This window comes from Zea mays, chromosome 9 (assembly GCF_902167145.1).
Source record: "Zea mays cultivar B73 chromosome 9, Zm-B73-REFERENCE-NAM-5.0, whole genome shotgun sequence".
Classification (NCBI taxonomy): domain Eukaryota; kingdom Viridiplantae; phylum Streptophyta; class Magnoliopsida; order Poales; family Poaceae; genus Zea; species Zea mays.
Genome location: NC_050104.1, coordinates 35280214 through 35291034, shown reverse-complemented (window position 1 = coordinate 35291034; position 10821 = coordinate 35280214).

Genomic DNA, 10821 nt, shown 5'->3' with positions numbered 1-10821 from the left:
CTTGTTCTCAAATGCTATGAGTTAAGAACAAGGCAACATAAAATATTAGTGGTTAATGTCCTTCGTCCTTCAAAGCATTATCTCCCTTAGGATATAATGATCTTCAGACGAAGGTTATGAAGGACGTACCTTCATCATCACAGTGCATATTAATGGAAGTAGAAGCATATGAAACATGAGAAATAACATGAACAATCATATAATATTATTCATATCTCCTTATTATATCATCATAAATGAACATGAACAATATTGAATTACATTTATACCTTCGACTTGACAGAAGGCAAAAGTCCAAGTGTGACGCATGAATGAATACAAGTCAGCATGAACAGTACGGGGGTACTGTTCATCTATTTATAGGCACAGGGCGCAACCTATGTAAAATTACATGCATGCCCTTTATGTTTACTATTGGCTTAAGGACAATCTATCGAGGACTAGATAGCCTTTTCCTCTTTAAGTCGGTTCCTTTTTCTGCTATTGAGCCGAAGCTTCCTTGCGCGTAGCTTCGAAACTGGTTCGATCTTCGTCCCGACCATGATTTTCATATTGTGTACAGTTTCATTCCGAGTCCGAAGGTTCCTGTACACATATTACACTTGGGAAACATTGTTAATCATGTTTTGAGGACCTTCAGAAGATGAAGGTCCCCAACAGTAGCCCCTCGCAGTATTATTTTGTTATAACAACGAATTTAGACTGCAAGGTGAATGAAGGCCTTAAGTCGAAGGTCCGAAAAAACACCTTCCCTTTGCTAGAATAGCAACAGTCAATGACAGACGGGGCCCTCCAAGTTGCAACGCACTGGGCGTATAAATATGAACCATAGCGGCAGCATTTGATACGCCATTTCTGCCATTTGCGTTATTTTCTCAAACTTTTAGCTCTTGCTCATTAGCTCTTGCCTGATTTTTGAGTTTTTAGAGCTTCGGTTTAAAGGCACGTTTGCTCCAAATTTGAAGAGAAGAAGATGAGTGGAGAGAAGAAGATGATTGAAGAGAAGAAAATAACCGAGACGAAGCTGTATGAAGAGAAAAAAGTTGCAGATCCTTTCATCGCTGGATTTTATGAGTCTATGGCAAAAACAAATACAGAGAAAATTACTAAGGAGATCATGGAGGGTTTATCCGAAGATTCTGAAGACAGTGATAGTTATGACGTGGAGAGTGGGGATGAAGATTCTAAGGATCGGCCCTGGCGGCCAAGTTATACTATCTTCGGAAAGTCGACTATCAAACAGAGTCATATTGATGCTATGAGGGGGAGGTATTTTCGCGACATGTCTATTGTTATTTACCGGAGGAAAACGAAGTTGTTATTTACCGAAGCTTCTTGAAGGCAGGCCTTCGGTTTCCGCTGAGTAAATTTGTGGTCGAAGTGTTAAAGATATTCCAAATCTTTCTTCATCAGATTACCCCTGAAGCTATAATCAGGATGGGGATATTTGTTTGGGCTGTAAGGAGCCAGGGCCTGGAGCCGAGCGCAAAGTGCTTCTGCAAAATGCACAAGCTTTTATATGAGACAAAGGCTATTGGCAAAGAACAATACCACAACAACTTCGGTTGTTACGGGTTCATTGCTCGTTCTAATGCGAGCCACCCGGTGCCAACATTCCGGAAAAGATGGCCTGGGGCCTGGATGGAGGAGTGGTTTTACGTTAAAAATGATTTAAAAGCAAGGGAAGACATCAAGGTAGTTATCCAGCACCCCATCTGGTCTCGCTTCGGCCTCCGAGGCCGAAGGTGGAAATTGATGGCAATGTTGAAGCATGTCAGAAGGCCTTTAGTACTGTGTGTGCCTTCATTGGCACAAGGGATTTAATTCAAGAGCATATAGCCTTCAGGGTATGGCCACTTGTGGAGAGCTGGGATATGCCGAAGGAGACCACTGCCGATTCCAGTGAGGGTGGTCTAGTCCGATTGAAGTATACCTTCAGATTTAGGGAGAAGTTTGATGAGCCAGACAATGACTGGTTGAAATGTATTGAAGCTATCAGCGATGAGCTAGTTGGAACATATTCCAAGGCCAAAGATGATGCCTTGTCCGCAGCCTTCGGGGGCCGAGGGAAAAAAGATTGAACAGGGTATTCGATGCAATCGACTTCATATACCGCTGCGAAGGCAAGGGAAAAAGAGAAAAGTTGTTGCTTCGGCCACCACTGATGTGCCGAAGGGCAAAAAGTGAAGGTTCTGACCCACCGTCCGCGGTATATTGAACCGGCCGTAGTACTTGAATTTGGTGAAGGGGCCTCTTCAACTGCCGAAGCACGACAAGCTGCTCCCATTGCGCAGAGCGTTGAAGAGCCAACTGTAATGCTGAAGGTATCTACAGTCGGGCCAACCAAAGCTAAGAATGATAAAGTCGAAGGGCCACAGGTGGGAAAAATAGAGAAAATGCCTGAAATTCTGAGCCCACCAGCTGAGGCAGAATTGCCGAAGGTGCAAAAGACTCCTGCCGCAACTCATAAAAGGAGGAGAATGGCTAGCGTGCTAGACGTTGTCTTGGAGACTATGAAGGCGCTGAGCCCCAGACCTACTAAGAAAAATGCTGAAGCTTCCAAAGCCCAAGATGATGCCGAAGCTGGGCCTTCAGTGCCCATTGAGGCGAAGGTTGTCACGCCTAAAGACAAAGCTGATCAGCAGACTTCGGATAACAGCATGGCAGAAAAAGCAAAATCCCCTGCCCTCGAAGCCCCAGCCGAAGCTGTTGATTACATTTATCGACATGCTTTGGGGAAGAAGTTATCCGAAGAAGAAATCGTGGAAGCAAGACATTATGCTCAAAAACTCAAATTTCCGAAAGGAGCCTTAGTGTTTAACGGCAGTAATGAAGATGATTTCCTGTACTGTCTCCCAGACAACAAAGAAATATTCATTTGCCGGGAGATAGCTAAGAGTATGTGATTTCCTAAGCTTGAAGAAGGCCTTTCGGTCTTGTCGAAGGATGATCTTGTTGATAGCTTGGCGTACAACAGTATAAAGGTATAGAAGTTAACTTTGAAGTTGGGAATGAAGTATTTTATTTGTTATGCTCAATTCTTTCTTCTTCTTTGCAAGGCTTAATTCTTAGTAATGCCCTGAGGGCATAGAAGAACGTCGAAGACGAAGGCTATACCATGGCTCTTAACAACCTTCGTTCAGAGGTGATTGAACTGAGAAACGAAGGTCTAGAAAAAGACAAAATTTTGATTTCAATGGTGAACAAAGTAAAAGAGGACAAAGCTAATTACAAAGCTCATGCCGAAGCCCAGAAAACCGAGATTGAAGACCTTCGGAGACAACTGGCCGAAGCTAATGAGAGGTGCGCGCTCGCACAGGATAACCGACCACGAGATTATAAAAAAAGAATGAAAAAGACACCCATGATGCCCGGGCTGAAGCAAAGCGAGCTGAAGAGGCTGCTGAACGCGAAAGGCATATATGTATTATTTTTTTGGTTTTTTAGCTTCGGTACTTGTTTTTGTGGCTTCGAACTGATCGATTTACCTACTTCAGCTGAACTATCCCCACCACCGGAACCATACGATGCCCTAGCTGATCCAGAAATGAAGGAAGCACTGGATATTATAAGCATGGCAGACTCCATTATTGACGGATTCGTCGATAAACTTTTGAACGAAGTTGCAGAAAAAGTCCTTAGAGAAGAATAAATTTTATTGTAATAATATTTTGAAATGCTTGATGTATGGAACAATGGAATGAATATTAGGCTTCTATTGTAACAAACTATGTGACATTTGATGAATGTAACATTGAATCGAATATGTAAATTATTGTAATTTATTTATTTGCGATGCATGAAATTTACACACATACCGTTTTTGAGCCTTCGGCGAAAAAACACCTTCCCTTCTTTTCATGCTTCGTAAAGAAAGAGATCCCTTCTTATGACAAGGCTGATAAAAATGTATTTCCCGAAGCTTACTTCGTGGCTTAACACATTTTCATTTTGACGAAGCATTTGCCGAAGATTGGCTTCGTATTCGATTCTTGTGCCGTTAATGCAATATGATGTATGATGTAATGTTATGTGAAATGATGTGATGACATGATGCAAAATGATGAGGATGCCGAAGACACACACCCATACGCCCACACTGGAATACATAAGCTCTGCATCCCCTTAGGAACGACTTTTGAGCTTCTTCACCTTCTATTTCGGTGATATAAGTTCTGCATCCCCTTAGGAACATCTTTTGAACTTCTTCGCCTTCTATTTCGGCGGTATAAGTTCTGCATCCCCTTAGGAACGACTTTTGAACTTCTTCGCCTTATATTTCGGCGGTATTTGGCTCTGCATTCCCTTAGGAATGACTTTTGAGCAAAAAACTTACGATGCGCTCCCTTAGGAACGACTTTTGTAGCTTCGTTTATGTTGGCTCTGCATTCCCTTAGGAACGACTTTTGAGCTTCGTGAATCTGTGAAGAAGGTATATTTCATTCTGGTACAGGCAGAATCATTACAAGAAATTAAAACTAAGTTCTCATTGCTTGCTCCTTGTACAGAAAGCAAAATGGCATAGAAAATAAAAGTATTTCAGAAGTAGGATATTGCTCAGTATATGTGCTTTGATTCTGGTACAGTGTTGTTGACTGTACGAGCTTCGGACTCCTCCCTGAAGTCACGTTGTTGTTGGGAGTGCTGGCGCCCTTTTGGCTGCTGGCTTCGGGTATAAGTAGGTTGTAATGGTGGTGGCGGTGGGAGCTGGGGCCAGGAAGCTTGTGAATGGCTTGCCGAAGCAACAGAAGCTGCAGATTGATTGCCCACATATTCTAGTATGTAAGGAGAGTGGCACGAAGCAGTATGTAAGACCTGCTTTAGCTAATTCTGTTGGGCTTCTTCTTCGGCAATCTCTTTTTGCTTCTGAATGGTGATCTGACACGTTCTTGTAGTGTGGCCCTTGTCTTCACCATAGAATAAACAATATATTTTCCTAGGCTGATCCCCATATCTTCCTCCGAAGCCCCTACCGCCTTGGCCCCTTGGAGCTGGTGGCCTGAAGGAGCTTTGCTGCTGTCCTGAAGACTGTGAGCTGTGTTGTGGCCTCTGAAACTGGCCTCCTTTGTCATCGTTCTGACTGGAGCTGTGGATTGATCTGATATGCCTAGGGTGGATTCTTCCTCCGAAGCCCCTAGTCACCTCAGAAAATCTATAAGCTTCCTCCCTTCTTTGGCAGAAGTCATTGTCAGCCCGAATGTACTCATCCATTTTCTAAAGCAGCTTCTCCAGAGTCTGGGGGGTTTCCTAGCGAAGTATTGCGCCGTAGGCCCTGGCCTAAGACCTTTGATCATGGCCTCAATGACGATTTCATTGGGCACCATGGGCGCTTGTGCTCTCAGGCGCAAGAACTTTCGGACATATGCCTGAAGGTACTCCTCATGGTCTTGAGTGCACTGGAACAAGGCCTGAGCTGTGACTGGCTTCGTCTGAAACCCTTGAAAACTGGTGACCAGCATGTCCTTAAGCTTCTGCCATGACATGATTGTCCCTGGCCGGAGAGAAGAATACCATGTCTGGGCCACATTTCGGACTGCCATGACGAAGGACTTCACCATGACTGCGGTATTGCCCCCATACAAAGATATAGTTGCTTTGTAGCTCATCAGAAACTGCTTCGGATATGAGTGTCCTTCATACATGGGGAGCTGAGGTGGCTTGTATGATGGGGGCCATGGGGTAGCCTGCAATTCTGCTGATAGAGGAGAAGCATCATCAAAAGCAAAATTTTCATGATGGAAATCATCATACCAATCATCATCATCATTGTAGGAATTGTCCTGACGAAGCTCTCCTTGTGGAGGTCTTCGGTCCTGGTCACCTTGAGTAAGATGACGTATTTCTTTAGCAGCTTCATCGATCTTCTTCTGTAGATCGAAGAGACGAAGCATTTTCTCTCTTTTCCTTTCGCCTGTTGATGGATGCTTTGAGATCCCTTATCTCCTGGTCCAGCTCCTCCTCCTGGGGTGTTGGACTTGTAGCCTTCCTCTTTTGAGTTCGAGCTTCGTGCAGTGTGTCCTGGTTGACGTCCAGTGGCTACAGTGCAGCCCCTAGCCCTGAAGAAGTTTTCTTCGGCGGTATGACGAAGGTCACGGCTTGCCGAAGGTGGTCGATTGAGTTCACCGGAGGTGGGCGCCAATGTTGGGGACTTGTTCTCAAATACTATGAGTTAAGAACAAGGCAACACAAAATATTAGTGGTTAATGTCCTTCATCCTTCGAAGCATTATCTCCCTTAGGATATAATGATCTTCAGACGAAGGTTATGAAGGACGTACCTTCATCATCACAATGCATATTAATGGAAGTAGAAGCATATGAAACATGAGAAATAACATGAACAATCATATAATATTATTCATATCTCCTTATTATATCATCATAAATGAACATGAACAATATTGAATTACATTTATACCTTCGACTTGACAGAAGGCAAAAGTCCAAGTGGGACGCACGAATGAATACAAGTCAGCGTTAACAGTACGGGGGTACTGTTCATCTATTTATAGGCACAGGGTGCAGCTTGTGTAAAATTACATCCATGCCCTTTATGTTTACTATTGGCTTAAGGACAATCTATCGAGGACTAGATAGCCTTTTCCTCTTTAAGTCAGTTCCTTTTTCTGCTGCTGAACCGAAGCTTCTTTGCGTGTAGCTTCGGAACTAGTTCGATCTTCGTCCTGACCATGCTTTTCATATTATGTACAATTTCATTCTGAGTCCGAAGGTTCCTGTACACATATTACACTTGGGAAACATTGTTAATCATGTTTTTGAGGACCTTCGAAAGACGAAGGCCCCCAACAGATGGTATAGTGGGCTGACTGTCTCGTGATGCGTTCTGTTGTGGCCTTGTCATCTGGTTCTTCTTCGTTTTTTATGTATTTGATAATTGGTTCCCTCCACTCTTTGGGATCTGTTTCAGCTTGGTCCAAAGCGTGGCATTTAGGGATGGCAATGGGTACGGGTATGGGTAAATAACCACGGATAATTATACATTGGATATGGGTATGGTGGAATTTGATATCCGCTGTGACGGAACCTCCCAAGGTATTAGGCCCACCTACAGTTGTCCTTGTCCTAAGGACCTTGGACAACCCTATAGATGCACATAATCACTCGACATGTTTGGTAACTGTATCTTCATCATTTCGCCCAAGAGCGCTTCACCCGTCACGCAGATATTACATCACATCGGAGGAAAGAATAAGCGGAAGCAAATTACAATAACTTAATTTACATTCATCAAATATAGAGAGAGTATTATTATTACAATACCAGGGTACTAAGAGTGCTTAGAGTATTATTACAGACTAGGGAGGCAAAATACCCTCCCACACAAAAGTTTATTATTTTCAAAGTGGGAGGCCAACATCGTCTCGCGACCATCTTCACTGCTGGGACTCCTCCTTGGGTACCACCTTTGAATAGAAATAACAAAACTCTGCTGTTTCCTCTCCTACAACAACATGGGTTCGAAAACCCTGAGTACGGAGTGCACTTTCGCAAGTCTTACCCGACAAAAGAAAAAGACTCTCAAGGATATGCTGTCTTGAGGGAGTCAAGGTAAGGCTATTCAAGAATCAAAGACTCTGTTTGCAGATATGCTTACTAACAGTGGTTCCTTAATAATCCAGTTTTATTATCAGATTAAGTTATTACCTGAAGCTAGAGTTCTTTCTGCCCTAGTTCAAGCACTTGGCCTACACTAGCCATATTTCATCATCCTTTTAGTTTCCTGGATTGCTACGTGTAAGTCAGTGACCAAGTCTTCATGTCCGAGAAGTAACGGCGGTCCGAATCAATTAATACTTAGCTGAGGATCTCCAATCACATGACATATGTAGCACTTAACCCTTGCATATGTCAACTCGCCACTGGGTTTCTCAAGACCAGACCGGGTTCACGCCAACCGAGAGCACAGATACACCACCGTCCAGCCTCTTGCCACAGAGGGTACACGCTACTCTCGCCATCTCTCCACTCTCATTGCGTGTTGAAATTTCTAGTATTGGTCTGCCCGAGGCAAAGCTTACCCATGACGAGGCATGTGACCAGTTAAAGGGTCCTCAGTCAGCAGGCCCACATCGGTACGGTCCATAAGCGACTCAGACGGAGACACTACACCGAGACTTCCTTCTCGTGCAAGTCACCTGCCCGGTCTCGTCTTTATCATTTTCAATCCCAAAATTTGGTACTTGATAGAGGTACATCTTGTCCGATGTTGAACCCATCACGGCCATGATGGATCCACCATCAAGTTTTATTTTTGAAAACATCCCATTCCATCTGAAGCATCATCTTTTGTTAAAACCAAAACATTTTTGTCTTCTAAAGCAAGACCAAGCATCAGAAAACTTTTTTTAGCAAAACAGGTAATCAAGGAAGGAAATGCAGCAATTGGTATAACACCCAACTCCTATCACCTAATGCATCATTCAAGTGATAAAGAGTTTAAAATCACAAGGAAAAGGTAAATGCACTCGGGCTTGCCTTGTATTGTAGTCTCTCCTTCTTCAACACTTACTTCTTTGTTTTCTATACATAACCATATATAAACATGAATGCTCATGTGATGCTATGAATATGCAGTTATATTAGTGATACATCAAGTTGTATCCTGAATACAACTTTCCTTTACGGTACACCAGGGAAACTAGGGTTTTCTGAGTAAGCATTCCACTAGAATAAGGCAAATATTACCTAGAAAACTAGGGTTTTGGGTTTGGGGATCAAACAATGTCCAAAACATGTCAAACTTCACCCAAGAACTCTAATTATCAAATTAAGCTTACCCAAAAAGATTTATGATTTTTGCAGCTATCCAGTAATTTCTAAAATTCCAAAAGTCTAGGTTTAGGCCTTTTAAGTACTAAATAATTCATGGTTGGGGCTAAAAATCTTGGAACTATTTTTATTAAATACTAGAGGAATTTAGGAGACTAGTAAAATTGGTCTCATATTTTTATCATTTTTCTAGAATGTTTTATAAATTCCCTAAGCCCAATAGAAAAAGAAAAGGGAAAATGATGAACAGTGATGGGCTGAAACCAGCCTGATTCGACCCACGTCCAGGCGAAACGCACTTGCGCGCGCCCACGTTGGACAATTTGCACAGAGACCCTCGGGGATTTTAATAACCGGTAAAGAACCCTTAGCACTATTTCACTGTCTCTATGACATTTACACAACGCCCCTCGCACTTCTGTTTCTTCTCCAAACCGAACCCTGGCAACGGCGCGATCACCGTTGGCCATCTCTTCGCGGGAACTCGCCCCAAATGGCGATTACTGACTAAGTCAAGCGTTGCGCTAGCATACCTAATCCCAGGCAAACCTAGTTCATCCCCTAATTGAGCTAGTCCGACCCAGAATCCCCTCTGCTCACGATGACGGCAAGTACCGAGGGAAGATTGAGCTGTTCCCGACGACTAGGTACAGAAGCGTTCAATTTCTAAGTACTGGGAGCATCACTACACCCTAAGGGAGCTAGAACAATCGGTAATTGGGCTGGAACTACCTCAGGCGACGCTGGCCACGGAAGAGCTATCCACGGCGGCGCGGAGAACCAATTTGGGGCAAAACCTGAATTAAAGCGCTATGGTGGACGATCGGAGGCGAGGACAGGTGCTCTGGCTTCGTGACAACCTAACGGAGCTAGCGGCACACTCAAGTGGTGGCTCCGAATTTTGAAAGGAAGGCTGGCGGCCGAAGAGAGGGGGTGAGTCACCGGCGCGGGTTATCGTGGTGTCACCGTGGCAAGGCCTCCGACGATGGACTGACGTACTACTACGGTTTACTGTGACGTGTTAAAGCTTCTAGGCCCGTGGCGCACGAACGGTAAGCGGCCAACGCTGGCGAGGATAATCTCGGTTGGCCGCAGATAAAGTGGGTACAGCGACTGGGTGGCTTGATCCATCCCCCTTTCGGATCTTTTACCCCTCCACGACTATCCCCTCCCCAGAGAGCACGAATCGTAGCACCGACGTGGATCATGGCGCGATGGTCACCGGCGGCAAGGTGGAATGAATCTGAAGATCTTTTGGTGCACTGTACCATGGCCATCTTCTTGAGTCGTTCTGACAGCACGATTTGAGGAGCCTTGTTCTCCATTTTCCATGTGACAACTTACTAATCTGTTTGTAACAAAGTTACTGACCTATAATCTAGCTAAAATTCTACTATAGAAGCCTTGAGCGAATTTTGATTAAATCACATAGAATTCAGCTTCCAAAGTTCATCCGAGCTCACTATCAGGCCAACCCTAACCCCTCATCTGACTGACAGCCTAACTTTGAGTCCATTTTACTCCAAATTTTTTATGTCACCAAGGCTTAGTCACATAAGCAAAGTTATACCCCTATCCTAGGCCTACAAATTTGATGTGTTGACCTAGGGCCAAATCCAAATGAATTTAGAGATATAGAGCTCCAAAGTTGACCCCATTCCACTGATTTTCAGACATAGTCACCTAGTGCTCATGTGACCCTTTTGCAAATAAGTCCAAATCTCATCATTCAACTTGAAAATTCTCCAATATGAAAGTTACTTGGTTTCTGGTGTTCTATCACTTTGATATTTGCACTTTGGTCCAAAAGTGCCTAGAATTTACATTTACCCCCCTAGGGTTCCAATTAGGGTTTTCTAGGGTTTCTTTTAGGGTTTTGAGTACTTTAGGGATTTTTGCCACTAAAGTTCATCAACTTTGATATCTCGTGAACATTCCTAATGACTTTTGAGATTTTTACTTATTTTGGCTTCATTTTTTCCATAGGCCCTAATTCCAGAGTCAAGCACCCTTCCCTAAGGTTAGGCACTCT